Raw genomic sequence first — 22,319 nt, forward strand, 5'->3', positions numbered from 1 at the left:
CTACAGCAACCTTTGTGGACAAGGAAGGAGGGGAGAGGAGGAGGGAAACTGAAGAAGAATAGTGGCAGTGGGGTGTGGAGAACACATCTGTAACCTCTGAAGGTCAAATTACTCTCATCTTCCACCGAAGTTATTAACTTCAACTATTTGATGATTCCACAAGTGCAGAAAAGGTGGGTTTAGCGTTGCTTGGGAAGATGAATTGTGTATTTTCACACCCTAACTCCTCGTGCTTTCTCTTGAACTTTCTGTTTGCAAATACCTTATTCTGAGTACATAAATGTTTTTCTAGCAGTGCTCTCCATATGCAAACTACTGACATGAATTCTTCACTGATCATCTTCAGTCTGTTTTTTCAAGACTTAGCATCATTATAAAATACTCAGTAAAAATATCGATTGCTGTAGTGCAGATTGTTTTTCACATTTCCTTTGGCCTGATCTTGTAACCACAAATAGACATAAATAGTCCAACAAATCTTTATTTTTTTTATTATTATTATTTTTCAAGAGAAGCCAACTGTATGTGTTGGAAGGAATGAGACTGTTAACTGTGAGTTGTGACATCTGCAGGGGGAAGTGGAGAAGAGGGATGTGGTGTATCCTTGTTTTATATGACAAAGGACAGAGAAGCAGCAAGAAACTTCACCCTGGACAGAGTCACAGTAGGACAGGTCACATCACTGGACTCTCTACATCACTCCAAAGGCACAGATAAAAGGTTATGTGGATGTGGGTGGGTGAAAAGAAGCTGCACCTGATGTTTGTTGATTTATGTGTCTGTGGTCTAAATGACTGAGCAGTGGGCCACACTAAGAGTATTTTCAAACAAAAAATAATTTTTGAAAAACTGGAAGGGGATTTATAAAGAGTTACAAGGATAAAGCAAGACCTGGCAAATAGAGTTAAAAATCCTGATACACAGTCCTTAAACCTGATAGCTAAAATGAATAATTAGAAGCTCAGGCTTGATGAATGCAGACAAATGTGAAGGCATAAATTTGAGAGCTAGGCTATGGGACCATCTCAAAAGCCTACATAACTGGTGGACCTCTCTCTCAAATTCCCAGACTGGATCTTTCCAGATCAACAGCTGCTTCAGTAGAATTTACTGGCCTGATGCAAAAATTTCTGAATTAAATATTTCAGTTTGTCATGCAGGAGGTCAAATGTGGTGGTTCTGCTTGATGTGTGCAGTTACTTCTCCAGCCGCTTTCTGTTTAAGATGTTTTAAAACACATATATTCCCCAGTGATGCCCCAAAGCCACTTTTTAACACATAAACTACTCATGCTTCCTAAATTTTTTTGTTTCTAGATTTACACAGAAGAGGGAAGAAAAAAAAGTAAAAGGAAGGAGGGTGAAGTGCTTTTTACTTTTCACTATTTAGCCCTGTTAAAACTGAAACGTACTGTGCTCCATGCTGCAGACACATTGCCTTTTAGAGGGTGGGTGGGCAACTTTTGGAATTCAGAAGGGAGAGGAAAGACTATATTAAAGACTATTAATTATTTTACCTAGGAAAAGCAGAGTTTGTCTGCTATTTACAGAGCAGTGTAAAAAAATTATAGGTCAAAATGCGAATGCTGCTTTAAGCTTCTCAAGCTACTGAGTTTATATATTTCTTTTCTATTTTGTTATGTCAAAACACTAATATTAATAAATAAACAGCACAGTATTAAATGTGTCCAAACACTAATATGAACATCAGTGCCACAGCTGGGTGACCTGGTGAGGAACTGCCATCATTTGAAAACATGTGAGGGAGAGGTCCAAGGTCTGATGTGTCCCTTCACCACCTCTACCCTGCTGCAGGGGACTTCCAGATGAACAAAGCACTGTAAGATTCTCACTGAACTTGACAATTTATAGGTGCTTAATTCCCCTTAAAACAACACGAAAACCTGCACCCTAACCCAAACTGACATTTGAAAATTGGAACATGTCTTGATTAAGATCATAGAAGAATGATAAGAGAGTAATGAACAGCACTCAAATATGCTGAGTCTTACTTTTTTGCATTAACTACAAGACAGTCTTTCTTTTTTTTGTATTACACTGTTAATTGCCAAACAAATTTTTTTGAAAAGCAGGTTCCAATTGATGTGTCCTTGGAGAAAGACTTGTGCTCACCCTGCAGAAAGCTTTAATTCCTCAGTGTGTTTTAAAATAAGGTTTTAGTGCTGAGCTTCCTGACTCAGACTTAATGCAATTCAAAAGATATTTTCTTTGACAGGGAAAAATGAGTAGAGTCACCAAATTAATTGCCTTTGAAAGAAAAAAAAAAAATCAAAGCTGAATAAATGTGTGTCTTTCCTCAGTTTCTAAAACTCTGGTTTTGGAAATGAAAAAGTTTCCCATTTTATTCAATAAGCAGGTTAATGACACTTCTTGTTCTTGTGTAAAATTGTAGAGGACTGCATGGAATGCAGCTACATTTTATTAACTCCTTCCTCTGTTCATAGAGATTGAGTACTCGACACCATCATTTTGAAATGTACTTATTGCACAAAGTCAGGGCAGACCTTCATCGGGGTCCCGGTGTCATTAATACTCTCTTCTTAATGCAATTTATTGCACTGTAACTTGATGGCACAACCTCTGACCTGCGTAAGGGTGCAGAACCTTATTAATGCACCTGGCTGAGGGAACTCGAAACCCTACGTTCAGCTGACTCACCAGGCAGATGCGTCTCACTTCTAACAGGACCTGAATGAAGGGCATAAGCCTCGTCACTGAGACAGGGCGATCCTGTAGGACAGCCTGGGAATAACTAAGCTTGTAGCAAAAAGCTTTGGGCTGCTGCTGATTGAATGATTCACAGAGCTAAGCCCAGCGAAGCTGGTAAATTTTACCCAACAGAGTTTATGCAGATCTTGGCTTCAATCCAGCAGAGCACTTAAGCACATGCTTAATTATACGCAAATGACATAGAGCAATCGAGGTACGCACGTGTTCAAGCGCGTTGCTGGGCGAAAGACTTTATTTAGAGAAACGTGGAAAAGTTGGTAACCCCTGAAAGTGGTGAAGTTGAGAGGTGCAAGCGACACCGTGCCACAGCCCGGGATGCAGAGGTGCAGCCAGTTTGGGTGGAGAGCTAGTCCAAGCAAGGCACGGGTTTCAAGATTTGGTCTCTAGCAATTCTCCAAATAGTTTACTGTGTGGGGTCATGAACAACATCATGATCGTGGAGATTATAGTGCAGAAAACTAATCTCGAGACTTTCAGATGGATTTGGAGGCCCTGAGAGTGCGAGGGATACCACCTCTGCAATGGCACTGGCAGTCTGCAGCGGGGCCTCACCCCAGAGATGCGTCAGGAGTGGGGAACCACATCAGGCTTTACTTCTTTACACTGAGGGTCGCAGAGCCCTGGAACAGGCTGCCCAGGAAGGTCGAGGAATCCCTCTCTTTGGAGACATTCCAAACCCACCTGGCCGCGTTCCTGTGTCACCTGCTCCAGCTGACCCTGCCTGGGCAGGGGGGTTGGATGGGATGATCTCCAGAGATCCCTTCCAACCACATCAATTCTGTCATAGTTCAGCCTTCTCCCTGACACCGACCGCGGCCGCTCCGGCCTTCTCTCCTCCGGGAGGCCCTGCTGGGCATTAAGCCGCTGGCACGACACCGAGGGGCTCAGGAGGCCACCCCCCGCCGAGGCCCATGCCCGAAGGGTCTCTCCCGCCCCGCCTCCGCTCGGGGCCGGCGCGGGCAGCGCTCCCACGGCCGCGGCGGCCTCCTGACCCGCGCGTAACCCGGCACCGCCCGCCCCGGCAGCAGCGGCAGCCCCGGCGGGGTTCCCGGCTCCCGTCTCCCTTCTCCATCGCCGTCATCCCCATCCTCCTCCTCCTCCTCCCGTCCCGCCGGTCCTCCGAGCGCGTTTCCCGTGGTGCAGCGCGCGCGCGGCGCTCTGGCCGGGTGTCGCTGTCACCGCCCGCGGACGCTCGGCGGAGCAGCAGGAAGGAGCCGCCGCCGCCGCCGCCGCCGCTCCCCCCGGGCTCCCCTCGCCGCCGCCGCCGCCCCGCCGGCCCCTCTGCCCGCGCCCCGCCGCCCCCGCCATGCCCGGGGCCGCGGCACGGCCGCTCTGAGCCGCCGCCGCCGCGCCCCGGCCCGGCCCGGCCCGGCCGCCTTCTCCTCGCAGCTCTGCGGCCGGTAAGTGCCGGCGGGAGCGAGCCGGGGCCGGTCGGGGCCGTTCGGTGCGCGGAGGGAGGGAGGGAGGAGGAGGAGGACAGGGAGGGGAAGGAAGGGAAGGAAGGGAAGGGGGGGGCCGCGGCGCGGCGCGTCCCGCATGGGCCGCACTTGGCCCCGGCGCGGAGAGGCCGGCGGGGAGCGGGGGATGAGGAGGCGGCGGGCGCCCTCCGCCCGCTGCTCCCGCGCCTCCCGCTGCTCCCGCTGCTCCCGCTGCTCCCGCTCTCCCGGCCGGGAGCCGCGGGGCCGCGCAGGCCGCGCCGGGGCGGCGGGGATGGGGCCAGCGGGGCTGCCTGACAGACGGACAAAGAGCGGACGGACGGACGGACAGAGGCGTCCCCCCGGCCCCGTCCTCCCGGGCCGTATCCTCCCGCTGCCCGCCTCTCCATTGTTCCCGGTGTAAGATAGGTGAAGCGTGCCGACCTGCGAACAGTCATTTCGTTTGGTTTTATTTCTGCATAACCTTCTCAGAGTCTCCTCTCAGCTGCTCGGAGGAAGCTTTTGCAAGGCACCTCTTTTCCCCAGCGTCGGGAGCTGCTAACAAGTGCCAGGCTGGAAGTGGCTTGGGAGAGCAGGGGGGACCAGTAGGAGTTGAAGAGAAATTAGTTGGGCTTCAAACACTTTCACTCATCAACATCATTCCTCCCCCGATTCCTGCCAAACCTCAGCTGGGGTGAGTGCAGCAACGTCTGCATTAAGCTGGCTCATGGAAAGGGAAGACATTTATGTTGCAAACATAAATCATCACTCTGATCACTTTGTTTTTGTAAACTGTTTAGGGCAGCTGTGAGAGATTTTGCAGAATGATTAAAAAAAAGGTAGATCTGTGGAATCCAGTGATCACAACTTTAGTCTTGCTTTGGAAGTCTTCTTGGAGCATGACCTATCTCCGTCTGCATACACGTGACGTTCTGGTCCAAGAAGTTGTAGATGGGAGAGATGTCTTCGTCCTGATGAGCAGCATCTTTGCCACTGGCCAGGACAAATGACAGAAGACTGTGTTTTTTCTTTTGAATAGGATCTCAGTTGCTTTGTTTGTTCCTGTACTTGTTTACAAATGTCAGTAGTACTTTACAAGCTTGCTAGGAATGCATACCTGGGCCGACCCATCATGCTTCAACATTTTGGAGTGCCCATATCCAGTTTCATTGTTGTAAGTGATACAAAATTTGTAGCCATTCTCCATGAGTTTGGTGAATATGCCTTGTGAAGGGAAGAAGTAGAAAAACAGCACTACCCTGCATCAATTCTTGCAGGTGTTCTTATGCTGTTCTCAAAATCAGTCTGGTAAACCAATGGTCTGATTGAGACTTAAAATCTATCCTGCTGAGTGAAAAGTTTTCATACCTTCAGGCAATGTTAGTTTTCCAGTGTTCACTTCCAGTGTTTGGATTTGTGCATTGTCCAGTGACAGCTGTCATCTGCAGGAGTTTTGGCTGCACCGGAAGCTCTGGAGCATGTGAGGCCTGCTTCCCTGTGGATCTCGTGGGATCTGCAGGCTCTCGGTACAGGGTACAGACACATCCATAGGAGGCCAGCAAAGCCTGCTCTTGTTGCAGTAATTTAGGAAAACAAAATTCGTTTTCAATTGCAGTTTCCTGAAAACTATTGTCACGGCCTTTCGTCATGAATACGCAACTGAATGTATGTGTGTGTTCAGTTTCCAAAAGTGTTGTCTGTGTAGTTTTTTCTGGATATCTGCATGCCCCTCTTCCCCAAATATACCTGTACTTAGTCAGTGAGCTCATATAAAGAAGAAAGCTAAACAAGATGAGGGTGATATCTTGCATTTGAGCTGCTGTGTGCATGTGTACTTCTGTCTTCGCTCCTCAGGCTGAGACCTGAGAGAACAGATGTGTATGTAATCTATGCTTCTTTTATTGTCTGTCCTGTCCATGTGTGCTTCATGTCTACTGTATTGCAAACATATTTTGTTTATGGAAAAATCCCTAATATAATGGACTATGAAATGAAACTGTTAAGTGGGTAAGTAGCTACTTGAAGAACCACAATGATTAAAAAAAATTGGGAGAAAAATTATTCAGAATGTGAAAAGTTGTATTGCGGGCTAAATTGTTCACCTGAAGGAACATATACTTTGGGAATATTGTTATGTAGTTTTCAAAAGGTGGTTTTCCCTCTGAGTTCAGTGTGCACAAGTTTATTTGTATGAGGATTTAAAGTGCTGTGGAGTGTGCAGGTGTTCTAAAGACAGTTGGTATAAAACCATTGAGGTTGGAAGTCTGTACTTCCATCTGAGAATTTCTGTGTACCAGTAATGTTAGAGTTGAGCTGTGAGAATGCTAATAATATATTACTCTAGTGAAATATGGTGATGGTTCATCTTAAAGAGTTTAGCTCACTTCTAGATACATTCTTTGCACAGTAATGTAGATTTGCAAATAGTGGAGCTCAGGGTATCAGAGTATGGATTTAGGTTAAACATTTAAAAATGTACTAATGAGGAGGAAGTGTTTGTTGTATTCTAGTAGTCTGGGGAGGAACATGATGGATTTGGTTTTGTGTCTTCTGCAAGACATCTGTGATTTTTTTGTGACTGGAATCTCTGGTGTCTTCCTCTGGCGAGGATGGCTGTGTGGGCTCTTACAAATGGAGACCTGTGTGTATGGAGCAGCTTGATGGAGTGGGCCTTCATCTATCGAAACCCCTTTAAGTGTTTAGCATAATTTGGGATTAAGTTTGATTTAATTTTGGCTCTAATATAAAATACATTTTTCTCTGTGAAATAATGGAAGTTAAATAAGAAATAGTAACACTGGGGTAATGTCTTTCATAAATGAAGATACTGCTGTTACCCTAAATGTGGAATGAAGCATCCAGCTTTCTTGTCCAAACTTAACATGTCTTGTTTATTAAATGAATGGCACAAGCATTGAAAAGTAAATACCAGTGGAAATATTTTTTTACTTTGAAGGCTCTTAAATGGATCTAACAGAGAAATAGATAGGTTTTATTTAAAATAAGTACTTCCTGTGCTTTTGCCTGGCATTTTAATGATAGCTGCCATTCAAAGCAGCATCCTTTATGATGAAATAGATTCAAGCGTTCAGCTTGCAGTCTGATCTGAATAACTGAGTGTTTAAAGACAAAAGTGGTTCCACAAAGACTCGGTGGATGAAACCAGGCATGGGTGTCTGCTTCTATCAGGTTGCAGGGCTTATGTGAAGGATCAGTACTGTGATTAAGTTCCACTTCAATTTGTTTAGGGTTTTTTGAAAGAAATGCTTTTGGGAAAATTACATTCCTTGGAGTACTGAGATTCATGATTTTTTTTTTTTTTCTTTTTTCTGTTCTGTAAATAGGTATCTGCACAGAAACCCTTGTACTAGTATTGAGTTAAATGTACAAACTTACTGTTTTTTAACAGCTGAGGCATAGCTATTGACAGGACATGTCAGCAAACCACAGCCATTGGCTATAATATGTAATTATATGCCAAGCACAAATTTCTGTCTAACAAAGGAAAATCCATTCAGATTTTCATGAGATTTATTTTCATTTACACAAATGCTGTTAGTTCCTTTATTTCAGTACTTCCCAGTGAAGTTAAATACACAGCCCCATCTGTTTAGCTCATTAGCTAGTACTCTATATACATTTTAAATATACAGTTTTTTAATCTACACAGAACAGAATGTTTTATACATCAGCAGTAATTCCATGAACTACACAAGTGATAAAATTTTAAACTATTTAACTTACAAATTATTGTACAAATTAAAATACAATAACATATGTGAGTATTCAAATATTATATGTGATTAAATTATCTTCCCCTGACTCCATATAGAGAAATTTTTTGTATATCATTCAGCATGTTGGATAAAATACCTGGAAAAAATCTATAATATGTTCTCACAAAACTTGATTGTAAGTGTGTCCTGAGGGGAAATTCGCTGTCTTTTAGAAAGACTGTGGAATCCACAACATGCAGAAGGGTTCAGATCTCCTGGTAACTTCTTTCACACTGTCAGAATGTTATTTTGGGAGATAATATAGAAACTGGTACTCCTTTTGCTCCAAAATAATTTTTAATGTACTCTTAGGATATTATCAGTGTGTTAATGTCTTCCAGGCTATGATATCAAGAGGTAGCAGTGTGAATACTGTAATGTAGTTAATGTATTACTAACTTATATTACTTTATGATTTCATTGCACTTTTGAAAACAGAAAGCCATAGCTCAGTAACAGCATGTGTATTGGCCTGATCCTGGAACTGATATACTCTACTGGCATATTAGTATCACAGTATCTGCATCTTGTCATGGTATGTGCAGAAAATCTTAAGACAGTGCTGTCTAATTCTTCCCTTATGACTAGGATGACATTTTTATAAGCGCAGAATTAAACAGTCTGATGATAAAATGAAATCTGTGTGGGAAGAAGTTCCAACCTGCAAACAGCAGTAGGGTATAATTTATGAACAGCCTATCAAATATAAACTGTCTAGATCTCTTGCACTGGAAAAAACCCAAAAAATCCAAGATAAAAACCCAAACCAAAAATCCAGGTGCCTGTAAAATGTCCATAAAACAGTTTCTTGATATAACATGTGATACTACTCATGTGTAAAGCTGTTGTGATGTCTGTGTGAGCTCAGCTATGTGACTGATAAAGCCTGCTGCTCTAAAATTGTTTCAAATGACAGCTACATCTGCAAGGTTAAAAGATGCCCATTCATAAAAATTTGTACAACTGTCTTAAATGTGTCCGTAATAATTTCCCATAAAGTCTCTATTAACTTTTGATACCTATGCACCCCACCATGGATATAAAAGACTTCATTAGAGAGGTTTACAATGCCAGTAATATCATGACCAGGTCGTGTTTTACCTTAGTGCAAGAGGTGAAGTGAGAAATACTGATGCTGTGCAGATGTGTCATAGTCATATGATCACTAGCAGTATTCAAGAAAAGGGAAAAACCAACTTTTTATATTCTCTGAATATTAACTGCCATGTGATTGCCCTGAAAATTTGTCAGATCTCTCTTTTTCTGTTGTTAGGATTGTATGCTGCTAAAAAGTGGGTGCATGTGGATGTATATGCAAGACACTCGTAGCATGTATTCATGATGATGTCTAGCCTAAAGCTCTAGTCCTGGAGAATGAGAAATGTTCATCATAAAGTGAAGTTTATTTTGCCAGACAATAAGCTGTGTATTTTAGTGCCTGGAATGTCATTGGGAAGGGGCAAAGCAAGGAAGCAGCTTCTAAATACACCGGGTTTCTGCAGGCTTCCTTGGGTACTGAAAACTCTTTAGTAGTGCTTTCAACAAGTGATCTTTAGTATTGCACTGCAGCCATTCTTCAGTTTTGTAAAGGCAGGGAAGAGGGAGCAAAATGAGTATGTAAGCCAAGAAATAAATACATTTCACAGGATCCATGGATGATTTTTTTAGTCTGTAGGCATTATAACAGTCAGAATTTCCAGATTCAGTGGATGATTTCAGAGTGTCTCAAATAGGAGTACTCTGAAGCAAAGTATCATCTCCTGAGGCATGATTCTCCTCTGGTTTTGACCACATACGCACAGTGGTTTCTAACATAGGTCACTGTTACATATCAGTCTCTATCAAACAAAATACATGTGAAATGGATGACAATTGTCAGGCTTTTAAGTTGGGTCATTTATAGTACTGAGCAGTTCTTGATACAACAGTGGCTATATACATAAATTTAAGAAATGTTCTCTTTTGTGTCTGTAAAGGTTTTTTTAACAAAGAAGCTCTTCATGATAGATTGGTAAACTCAACCAACTCCCTTTTTGCTGGAGTAATCTTGCACTGCTTACTTTGAAGAAAATTTTCATTTTGACCACTGTCAATCAGCTGCAGAGGGAGGTGGTCAATCCTCAGGATACCAACATGTGATACAATTATTTTACCAAAGTCACTTGCAGATTTTCCAGACATGCCCATGAAATACTGTTTTTCAACTTATGTTGTGACCTAATAACTGGTCTTCTTGAAAGTAAAGTCTCGTGTGAAAGTGCCCTGTGTGAATATTTCTTTAACAATATCAAATAAAAATGAGTCTTTCATATGGGAGAGACTGCTGTCATCCCTCAAGGAGGAAAGCTTTATTAGGCCGTGGTTCTCAGGAGCTTCCTCTGTCACTGGTGAACCTGACAGTTATATTTCGTGATGAATTTTTGTCTGAGTCAGCAAAAAGATGTCAAAGTTATGTGATTGTGTTATGAGGAGCAGGAAAGCTTGTATTGTTATGGGGTATAAGGAACTAGGGAAAAGCTACTTGGCTTTAATGTTATTTTTTTCCTGGTAGAGATTATGAAGTTGTCTTTTTAAATGACTTGTAGGGAAGAATTTTTATGTATTTGAAATGTATTTTTTTTGTGATCACCAATGATGAAATTAAGTTACTGAGAGAGGGATTAAAATAAGAGTTTATAGAAGAGGAGCACACAGAAGATGATCAGCCAGTTGTCACAGTATTTTGCTGGAAAATGTGGAGTAGGTGGCAATTTGTAGACAAAACCAGTGGGCTTGTTGTCTGAATCTGACAGTTAAAAGTAGATCATGCAAACCAGGCGTGTTCAGCTGGTGCCTGTTAGGAATCTGTACTCAGTGTTACATACGCTGTATTGGATCAAATGTAGTGCAGCTGTAAGTGTGAGTTTACTGTCACTTTTCAAGGAACAGCCATGTAAAAGGACAAACTGACAGAAAACCTAATCTCTCAATTCTTTGCATGATCTTGCGTTTCACTGTCTAGTGTGCCTTTGTGTCATCCCTGGCTTACATTCCTTGTAGGTCATAGGACAGGAAGGGGCCTTTCTGCAGTTGTGGTGGTGATCAGAGTGTGGCTGCATATGCAGAAAAAATGTAATCTGTTGTACTTACATCTTACATGCCTAAAATTTGCTGTAATATTGGACAGCTCTTCATTTCCCATGTTTGGTTGGACACAAGTTCAGCAGAGAAGTCTTGGCTCTGGGGCTTCCATCTTGGGTACCTGGACAGGTAGTGATAGGACAAGGGGTACTGAACTGAAACAGAGTAGATTTAGAGTAGATATTAGGAAGAAATTATTTTCTGTGGGGTTGGTGAGACACTGGAAGAGGTTGCCCAGAGAAACTGTGGATGCCCTGTCCCTGTCAGTATTCAAGGCCAGGCTGGATGGGGCCCTGAGCAACCTGGTGTAGTGGAAGGTGTCCCTGCCCATGGCAGGGGGATTGGAACTAGGTGATCTTTAAGGTCCCTTCCAACCCAAAGCATTCTACGATTCTTTTACAAACTGTTGCCCTGTTACCTATGAGACACATCTTTGCATTGAGGGAGCCTGGGTGAGTGCAGCTGCATCAGCGTGTTCAGGGCTCCAGGAGCTGAGACTCTTAACAAGGTTGGATGAGGAAACAGATCTGGAAAGCAGTTCATAAAGGCAGAATGTGCTGAATTTTTCTTTCATCAGAATCCTGTCAGAATACTTTCTGACTTTACAGATTGGTCTCCTGCTTGCTTAGTAATAAAGGTTGTATTGAATGTATTTTACTAAGACTTGGCTTCATCATGAAGTTATTTGACTATGGGTTCTCAGAAATTTCAGACCTGTTTGGAGTGGTAGCCCTTAATTATTGGTCTGTGAGTTAATGGCATCAAGAACCTTCAAGATTTTTGTTCCTAATAATTACGGGAGTTGTTATAAACATGTATCATATCTTTTGATCATTCTGAATTCCTGTTTTAGTGTATTCTAGGATTTAATTAATGAGAATTAGCTGCAGGGCACCAAAGTCATTGAGGTAGAATCTAATTTCCGCAAACTTTTTATTCAAGAGGGCACAATCTTGAGGAGTCTGAGTTTTATTTTTTGGATCATTTTCAGTGTTAGTTAATGGGCCAGGATATCTGTGTTATTATTGCTCTTATAAAATAGTTTCTAGACATCTCATGTTTTGGCTTGCCTCAATCTGAAAATGGGCTTAAGTGCCTGAAAATTGTTTGAGAAATTTAAAACTAATGAGGAAAGATCACCTTGGGGTATGTGGTAGAAGTCAGTGGGATTCCTTGTTCATACCATTTATGAAGTACCAAGGGAAAGAGTTACCTGGAAGTTCTTGCTGAGGTTGTGGATAGTCTTTTGAAGAGAATACACTGCAGAAGCACACTGGATTTAGTACCTGATTTGCCTTTTTTTTTCTTTTGAAGTGAGGATCATTCAGATTAAAAATGAATTTAAAAGGCTGATTTATAATTCTGGAATTTTATGTAAGTGGGATAGGAGTAGTTCTTAGTTGATTTAATCTGACCACAAGTGTTGGTTAGCAGTATAGAGGTGGTGGATTTGTTGCAACAATGTGGAAAAAAAAAATCCTAACTGGAGATGAGTATACTCTTAAAAAAACCTTCTTTGTTGTCTTGGCAAATTGACATGGGCTATAACATGATTGTGTTCCAAGAGGGGTTTTGAGAAAGTGACCTGCTTGCTCACTTCCATGATTTTAGAGTTTATTTCTACTCTTTCCCCCTCTGGCTGATTTCATACTATCTTTAAATACTAACACATGTCAGTTTATGTGCTGACTCTTCTGTTTATTCTTGATGAAGGTGCTTGATACTGTTCTGATGCTGTTGTAACAGAGCGCTGTTTAGGCCACAGCAATCCCTGATTCCACTGATGAATATTGCTCCTTGGTGGTGCCCAGTTTGTAACTGCTCAAATATTTGAAGAACAGTGATAGATTTTCTGGTTCACTGTTGGTCAGTGTTCTCCCTAATGTGGCATCACAACATCCTCTGCTCCTTGTTTTTTATCATGCATTAAAGGAAAGAAAGGGCTACCACCAGGGTATACAGGTTGAGATGCTGCTTCTAGTGATACCTAAATCATTGTAATTGCACTGGTTTTATGTTCCTAGACAGCTGCCATCTCTGAAGGGTCCAAATGCTTTTTGGAAATGTCATGAGCATTTTGACAAGTAACTGCCACCTGTGATTTTTTTTTCTTACCTGATGAGATTATTATATGGGCTTATTTTTTCCATTGACTATGTTACATGTGTGTTGCCTTGTGTTTATGTTAGCAAATGTGAGATAGATACATAATTTTTAGTTGCAGGCACATTAATCTTATGGAATAGGTAGGACCCTAAAAGGCCTTTATTTTTATATAGGTAGGGTTTGAAGAGTGGAGCAGTGAATAGAGATCTATGTCTTTGAGCTTTAGGAGGGGCTCTTTCAGGTCTCCTGGCCCAGATTTTTGGCCCCATCTTTTCAAGTGTGCCACTGAAGGTAACACTGTGGTATTTGAAAAACAGTACAGAAAGCACAGGATTTGCTTGGTCTGTCTGGAGTGAATCTTTTGCTAAAGAGGAATACCTATATATATATATATATATATATGTATATGAATACATTCTGTCATGTTTCAGATTAACTGGATTATTTGAATTTCTGTTCCATGTGTAGATGAGGGGTATGTTTGAAACAGAGCTGAAATGAAATAAATATCCTTTAAAAATGAAGTTACGCTGTGGTATGACAATGCTTCCTCTGCAGAAGAGTGAGATGAGAAAATGTTCCTTGCAAGGTGGAAAGTTAATCTACATAGAGCCAACCATACATTCTACTTCATACTTTGTAGAATTTGTTTTGAGATGTTACAAAGAATGTGATCTTACTCTGAATAAGTTTGCTGAAGTAAAGTTAGGGAAAAAATGCCTACTCTGTGCATGGTGACATGCTAAAGTTGAAATTGGAACTTAGGAGAATGGTTCCTGTATTCTAAAATACTTGCATTGCTTTCACAACCTGAGAGCCCATGTTGAAATAACGTTTCCAAGTGCTGAAATAAGATCTAGATATCACCTGTGCTCTGTAAGATCTGTATTGTTGTTATTCATGGCCTTCTCACCTATGGTTTAGAATAGTGTTATTTTTTTCCTGTGAGTTTTCCTTGTGCTGTCATGCATGTAAATGAGGAATGTCTTCCAGAATCTCTAAGATGGCTTTTGCAGCTAACTTCCAGGTTTTTTGAGCAAAATCTTCTTGGTTATGCTTTTGTTAGCTTATTGTCCAATGTTATTTAATCTATGTGGATATATTAAGTAATTGTCTTGACTTTTTCTGTAATTACTCTTTTTCTTTAGTACATGTAGATGGCCTTTTAGAAAACGATGAAGCTGAAGATACTACAAGAAAAGCATGCTTTTGAAAGAGCAATTTTAGGTTTAAGTCAAGCATGCAAGCCTTAAAATTGCAGCATTGAGCTTTACCTATGCCACTTAATTTTACCATCCTCATTGTATTATTAATATATTGTACCTTAATGCTATACCGTAGTATTTCATGGTATGTGAACACACCCCAAAGCCCCAACCTTTTTGAATGTACATGAATAGAATAAGCAGCTGCTCTGTACTTTGCTTTCTTCTTGTTGCGTAACATGTGTTCTCTTACTGTGCTCTGCTTAATCCTGCTCTAAAGGCAGAATGAATATATTTCTTTGTGAAATTTCTGAAATGGTTATCAGTAGGCTTGTGAGGCCCTCATAGATAGTGTCTACTGCTTGCTTCACACCTAAATCCTAGGTGGATCACTGAACCTGATTTAGAGACAAGAAGTGGAAAGATGGGTGGGGGAATGATTTGCCAGGATAACAGACTTGCCCCAAAAGCAGTGGCAGAGCCAGAAAAAGAAGCCAAATCTCTCATAGTTCTGTTACTTCATGGTGGTAAACAGTGTTTCTCTTTTCAAAGTCTTACTGTTGTGCTTACCTTTTCTCGATGGCAATCCCACATTGGTGTGCCCCATTCCTCTAGTGATTCTGCACCAAAGCAGCTGCTCCATGTTAGTTGGAAACCTACTGGTTGGCTGGGCTTTCTGCTCAGTGGTTAGGTCCTGGGAGAGGCCAGACCCCTCTTGCCCACCTTCTCACAGCAGTTATCCCAGTCACTGGTGCTGGCTTACCTTTCCATCTGAGGTGTGCTGCCTTCTCCCCTCAGGGGCTGTGCTGGCCGCAGGAGCAAGAGCACCATAAACTGATTAGTTCACCCTTGTGACCTCTATTGAACATTGCTTGTTATTACAAGTATTTTACTATGCCTCAGGGAGAGGAAATGGATATTTCTTATTTTACAGCTGGAGAATTGGTGCCTGTGAGCAAGACGAAAATTTGTATTTGGTGTGGATGTCCATTGAGCTCTTTAAGAGCTTTTTTTAAAATTAAAATAACAGCATTGCATTCATCTTTGTATTTTTAAAGTATTGCTGTAAGTGATACAATTGCAGCCTTGAGTACTCAGCATTTTGGGTAAATCTGACCCAAATGTGTCAGAATAAGCAGCCAGAAAATGTGCCAAATATAATTATTGATCACTTATTTAAAAAAAAAATTGGTAGAAGGGGCTTGATCCTATTTTGCAAGGTAGTGTTCAACTGCCTAAATGGTCATGTCTTTCTTTTCATGTGCTCTGTGACTCATGCATGTTTTGGCACTTGTAACAAACAGAGCAAGAATATTATAATCTGTCTGACTAGTTTAATATATTTTTGTGGAGCACTCCAGTGTGCTGTAGAAAACCACATATGTGTACATATATATATATATGTGTGTGTGTGTGTGTGTGTATATATACACACACAAACACATGCACATATATTTATGTTATTTGTATTTTAAAAAAGTACAGTGCCAGTATTTGTGCTTGGGATTGCCCTGTCTCACTTGCAGGATTTTACACTCAGCCTTGTTGAACTTCATGAGGTTCACACAGGCCCGTCTCTCCAGCCTGTCAGGGTCCCTCTGGATGGCATCCCTTCTCTCCAGGGCGTCCACCACTTGGTGTCATTGGGAACTTGCTGAGGGTGCTCTTGATCCCACTGTCCCTGTCCCTGACACGGATGTTAAACAGCACCAGTCCCAGTACCAACCCCTGAGGAATCCCACTTGTCACTGGTCTCCACTTGGACATTGAGCCAGTGGCCACAACTCTCTGAGTGCAACATCCAGCCAATTCTTTTTCCACCAAGGACAAGGAACGTATGCACACACATACACAGACCTTTGCTGTTTGGGCCAATCTGAGAGCAGCAGCAGGTTGTCATCTGTAAAACAGCACTAGCACAGTGCTTTTGATGAGTAGGGATGCATCACAGATACTTGCAGATGGTAAAGAAGTTGTGACGCCCGAGGAGTTTAAGGCCTTGTAAAAAAAATCACATTTTAAAAAATCTGAGCATCAGAGTAGGCACCAGTGATAGGCTGGACTCTCAGAGTTAGGAGGAGGGATCGCCCCTTTCAATGACCTTTAGCTGTTAGATGGCTCAGCTTTGTGATAGAACTGCACTGTTGTCAAAATCAAATGAAAAACCATTTGATACACTATCTGAAATACTTTTATAAAGTTTCAGCTTGAGGCGTGCATGAGATAGATGAAATTTCACAAGATTTTCACCAGTTGGACAGAAATTATAAAATGCTATTAGAAGATGCTGGGTAGCCTTAGTTATGTGTAGTGCTTATTTTCCTGGATATACATGTCATCAGAAGTCCCCAGGGTGAACACTTTTGAGTTTCATGGTGCAAAGACAGAAATCCTGCATTGTTCTTCTGAGGTTAGCTACCCAGTGGTAGAAATTCCACAGATAAATTCTCAAAAATAACTATTTTCTAGTAGTTTATAACTTAGTGCTACAAAACCAGTGGCTTTTTTTTCCAGATAAAAAGTAGCATTGCCTGTGATTTTTGGACGATTTAAAGTATGTTTGTGACACTGGTGACACCCCTGTGGATTTTGATATGGAACTGTGGCTTTTTAAGTACCGTGTCACAAGCTTATCCATATGCACATTAGATATTAAATTATGGTTATGCTGGTGATGACAGAATACAGATTTCAGGATAAGAAAGATGACAAAGATTTTCACGCATGGATAATTCTGTGCACGATAAGGAGACTTTCTGTGAGTAATCCTGTTGATTGTAATAGGGCTATTCACAGCTCAGTATGAGTGTAAATCTTAGTGGGATCAGGCCCTGCACTGGCACGTGTTCAGCAACATGGAGCACTCAGAAATAACTGTGCAACAAGTCCTAAGAGTGTATCATATGTTACCTTTTAGAATGTGTTGATTTTATGATCTGTTAAACTTTTCATGATGATTTATATTTGATTGCTTTCTTTTTGCAAGTCAACACATTCTAATTGATTCTTAAAAATACTTGCTGTTAATTTAAAAATTGTTCTTTTAGCTGAGTGTTATTTTTCTGAGTTGGGAGAAGAGAGAATTTTATTTAATGTTCTTTATTTAGAACCATTAAGTAGGGTATTATTCTTTACTTTAAAGGCTTCTGCGGTATGGTAAAAATTGAACCTTTGATATTGTGAGAGCTAACTCTGTTTCCTTTTAGATTGGACTATATCCATATATTAATAGTGCAACTAAATATATTTTCTGATGTGATGAGAATAATCAGCATTTTTCATGGTTTGATAGGGATTTAAAATGGATAATAGGAACCTGTTAAGTTCTAATTTTTCTCTCTCTTTTGAAGGCGTTTGCACTGATGGTGGTTTCATTCATAGAAATGCTTAAACATTAGTAGTTTTAAATATGCTGTTAAGCCTTGTTGCTTTCTCTTTCTTCATTAGCATTAGGAATTGCAGAATTATAGGTGACTTTTATACTTCGTTTTAGGACGAAAGCATTTGAGAATGTAGATAGCCATTTTTCCTGTGGTCTGTGTTTGGCATAGCCGTTGGGTATGTCTGGGTGGCAGCTCTGAGGTGTTCATCTGTGTGTACGCATTGCCTTTGTGGAGCAGTTTCACAATGCACTTTAATCTGATCTAACCACTGACCACTCCTGGAAAAAACTGTCCTGTTCCCTGCTCCTGCTTCCTCACTGCCCATCTTCTTCCGTATCCTCCGCCTGCTCCATCCCACTGATCCAAACGAAACCTCATGGCTTTTCTGTGGGAATGTTTTTGTCCAGCTCCCTTCTCAGTTGCAGAATGCTGTGATCAACCCAGAGGAGGCCCGAGGGGGGAGAGGTGCAGGGCACTCCCTTTGGGCAGGTACCCCCTGTACTGGATTGTTTCTTGCGATATCACTGAGAGTTGGGTAAATAACAAAACACACCAAATGTCTTACTGGAATGGTCTATCAGCTGTAGTTGATTTTGTAGAAGTTTGGCTAATTAGAATAGTTGTACTACTCATGCCAGTAAACTGTTCTGATCATAAAGTGATTGGCTTTTTAATTGAGAATAAATTCTTCCAAAGTGAATTTCACTAAATAGGGATGGAAAGAAATTCTGTAATAGAACAAGAATGTTAATTTAGGGAGTTTTATAGATTTATATGTACTATATTAATATATGTTTACAATTTAGCACAAATAATTGTGGCATAACCATGGAGATGAGCCCTAAGAATTTGCGAGGTCTCCCCAGATTGCCTTTTGAAAAGTTTCTTGTATGTGCATTTTGCAGTAATAACCTTTATAGATTTTGTGGTTTGGGCTCTGCATGCACTCATTCTTCCAAAGGCTCTTGAAGCAAGGATGTGGAAGGAATGTGCTCAGGTACATGTTCTATAGCTTCAGGTATTTGCTCATTAGGAATTTTACCTTGTCTTACTGTAATGAAAACACACTTCCCAAAATGTGGAGTTAAAATAATGTCATCAGGATACTTCAGTGTAAGGTTACCCTGAAACCATTTAATACCTTGGGCTGAGCACAGTGTCGGCTTTTGTGAGGGGAATCTTGGAGGTCGTTTTCATCAGAACAGTATCAGGTTGCTAAAGGCAAGTTAGAATTGCTGTTGTGCATCCTGGCTCTTGTGTTTGGGTTGTTGTATCTTAGAAAACGTGGTCAAAGAGAACTTGTTGCTATACTGAAGGCCATATTTCTGTTTCAAGTCTTTGCAAGTCTCTCTAGCCTTTGCTAGAGAAGGAGCTAAGGTTTAAGCCAGAAGAATAGTTACATTTTAACAACTTTCTTTTCCCGTTTGCCTCAGCCTTCTTTTATTCCTTTTTGCCTTGAAAAAGTAGGGAGAAGGTCACATAGGGGAGAGGGTGGAGTGGGATATGGATATAGAAAGTAGAAAATCCTGCTTTTTAACATTTAAAAGGAGCAGTAGAAGTTCTAAAACAAGAAAGACATTTGCAGGACAATGTTTACAAATACAAAAACTCCATCTTACTTTCAAAAAAAAAAAGCAAAAACATTAAACTAGTTCTGTTCTACAAATAGCTAAACTGCAGATGATTTTCATCTTTTGTCTCTGCTGTTAATCCTGAAATGTATTTTCTTTTCTCATATGTCATAAATAATCTTTTAAGTCCTACAGAATTCATGTTTCTCCACATATGGGTTTTATTTTTAAAGTGAACCCAATTTGTATTTCTGAGTATTTGCTCATTAAATTAAATAATACCTTACTGCTTGCTTAAGGAAAGAGGGGAGAAGACAGAATAGCCCTTACATCAGTCAAAGTGGAGAACAAGAGCTGGACCATGTGTTGTACTCCAGTGGCTTACAAGTTTTGCTGCTTTCCTTCAGGGTCTCTCTTCAGATCTACTTTGTAGCAGCCACCATCCCAGCAGACTTTCTGAATCAGTTAATGTTTTCTCTTGATGGTATTTTTATTTTTGATTCTAAATTGAAATGTTGTCATGCTTTTCATGCAGTATGTTTTTATTTAAGTGGTTGTTTCTTTAATTAGGAATATTGTCTTTACTGCTCAGCTCCCCAGATGAGTGCACGAGTCTTTGGAAAAGCTGATGTCAGGGTTCCTGAAATGAATAGTTCTGAAGTACAGCCGGAGGCTTTGGCAAAGCAGCGGTTTCTGAATGAGGCGATGTGGTTCACGATGGGGATGTGCTGCAGGCAGCTGTGGAGCACCCTGTGAAAAGAGAAGGTGCTGGGAGGGTCCTGTGAGTCCTTTTCCAGGCAGTCCTTCCCCTTCCTCTCTCTTCCCCTGGGGAGCTCTGCCTCTAGATGTCTCTTGAGAGATGCTTTGCCTACAGTAAAGGCCTGTAGAATCTCTACCAAGCAAAGTGGATTCTTTAAAGGTTTCATTGACAGCTCTTTTTCTGTCAGTTTATAGAGGAACTGTATACTCTAAGAAAAATCGTGAGATTACTTGGTGAAGCTTAATAGAAGTTTTGAAATTCCATGGAAAACATCTCTGCAATAGGGATAACAATGTCTTATGCCAAGAAATTTGCTTGTGTATATGTGGTTTGTATTTTTATAGCTTCCCTAGCGATAATCTCTAAGTAAGTTGATCTTTATTTCTCAAATGCATCTTGCACTTAAAAATGTATTTAATCTTTCCAGGCTTCGTAAAGTGGTCTTGTTTGAATGCTTTAAACTTACATTTCTTTATCACACTGTCATTCTTCCAAGAACACTTCTCATCTTCAATTTGAATGATAGGATTCCTTTTGTGTGAGCTGAAAGGTGTCACTTGACAAATTACATGTGTTTTAGTGAATTACTTGCATTTGGGATGCTTCTTGCTTGGATTAATAGCCTGTTTTTGTTTGTGGTTCTTTGTTTTAAAACATTACCTCTTTGTTTTGAAACATCACCTGTGAGTCATGTAACTTAGGTTGTGTTTCGTCACTTCTCATATGCAGCCTAACATGAGTTCTCACTATTTTTCTATGAAAAGCCAGATGTTTGAAAGCCTCATTTAATAAGTAGTGCACTCGCTGCACCATTTCTGATATGACTCAAGATCATGGCTGGAAGACAACTTAAGGACTTTCAGTTGCTTGATTCTGCTAAACCTGCTAGTCAGGGTGAGAAAGAAACTGTTTCGATATCCTTGGCAACGGGAGTCAGCAAGACCAATGATTACCAGTCCACAGCTGGCTTGTCCTCTGGGAAGTTGCTGTATCTTGCCAGCTGTCCAAAGGTTTGGCATGTCAGGCGTTTTCCTGCCTCTGTTGGTGAGAGTAGCAGGATCTTCTGTGCGGTGAAACACTCGGCTTCTTAGCCTGCCTAACTTCCTGCCAGGAAGTAGCTTTAAATCCAGGATTTCCACAATTCCTTCCTAATTTCAGAGTGTTGTGGCAGTATCATCCTCCATGTGGAACAGCCTTCTGTGCTGTTCTCGCCAGTGGCCTGAGCAGACAGATTAGGGCCACCATGTTCTCACATTTGATGCTGTTAGTTCTCCCTTGAATATGTTTCAGCATCTTGAGTTCTTGTATTCTCATACCTGTCCATGTCATCCCTTTGGAGAATCTGCAGTGACCTGATGCTGTTGTATTTCTGTAGTGCGGAACACAAGCACAGTGAATCACAATCTGTGTCAGATGTACCCTGAGGACCGACTTCAGATAAAGGCTGAAATGAGTAGATCTATATGTTTTACTTTCCTTGAAGTTTATCTTTCAAGCTAGATGTTAAGAATGCTCTACTGAAAGAACCAGTCTCAGCCTTAGGTCTTTTGCACCATCTCTTACCAAATGATGGCTTCATGGGAGGCAGATTCTTAAGGATTTCAATTCCGTCTCACCTTTCTTACTTGGCACAGGATATTCCAAACCAAAAAGATGATAAATTGATCCTCGTTTTCTTCTTTTAGGATGTTGTTGCAATATCTCTGGGAGATCTGCATCGGTGGGAAAAATACAGCCTTAGTGCCAGGTTTTGTTTGTTTGTGTTATTGCTGAGGAACTACCAGTATGGTTTCCCAGTTACATCTGAAAAATACTTCATGGATTATATAATGTCTGCAAGTGGCTGTGTGGCATACCAGACCTGCATTTTCCCTTGAAGACATCTCATTCTCTTACTCTAAACTGGATTAATTTGAGAGTCGACTTGTCACACAGCACTGCCTGAGCTAACTCAAGGCGTTAAGAAATTGTTGTCTGTATTTGAAGGCAGATGTTGTGAAAATCAAAAGGATGATTTCAAACTTCCTTATGTTAAGATTGCAGGAGAACAAAAAAGGACCAATCGCAAGCATAAATGCGCTGAACAGAATTTTTCCATGTTTTTCTCCTGTCATAGATGGTTTTGCTCCTTAAAATGGGCTTTTTATATAGAAAGGAAGAATGTTAAAAAAATTGATGACACCGTCATATATAAAGACATTTAGCTGGGTGACTGTCCTCCTGATTTCCAGCA

General features: G+C 41.1%; 1 protein-coding gene across 4 annotated transcripts in view; it reads left to right on the forward strand.

Annotated features, from left to right (window-relative positions):
* The first annotated feature begins 4,069 nt into the window (after window positions 1-4,069).
* ZNF148 (zinc finger protein 148) overlaps window positions 4,070-22,319 on the forward strand; it is a 42,086-nt gene continuing 23,836 nt past the window's right edge. For 3 of the 4 annotated variants that reach the window (XM_039554970.1, XM_039554971.1, XM_039554972.1), the window contains exon 1: window positions 4,070-4,150. The gene's annotated coding sequence lies outside the window, so the exon portion shown is untranslated. Of the gene's footprint in view, window positions 4,151-4,535; window positions 4,860-22,319 lie in introns of those variants that run through there. The other variant, XM_010407079.4, reaches the window with a different exon arrangement.

This window comes from Corvus cornix, chromosome 7, assembly GCF_000738735.6.
Source record: "Corvus cornix cornix isolate S_Up_H32 chromosome 7, ASM73873v5, whole genome shotgun sequence".
Lineage (NCBI taxonomy): Eukaryota > Metazoa > Chordata > Aves > Passeriformes > Corvidae > Corvus > Corvus cornix.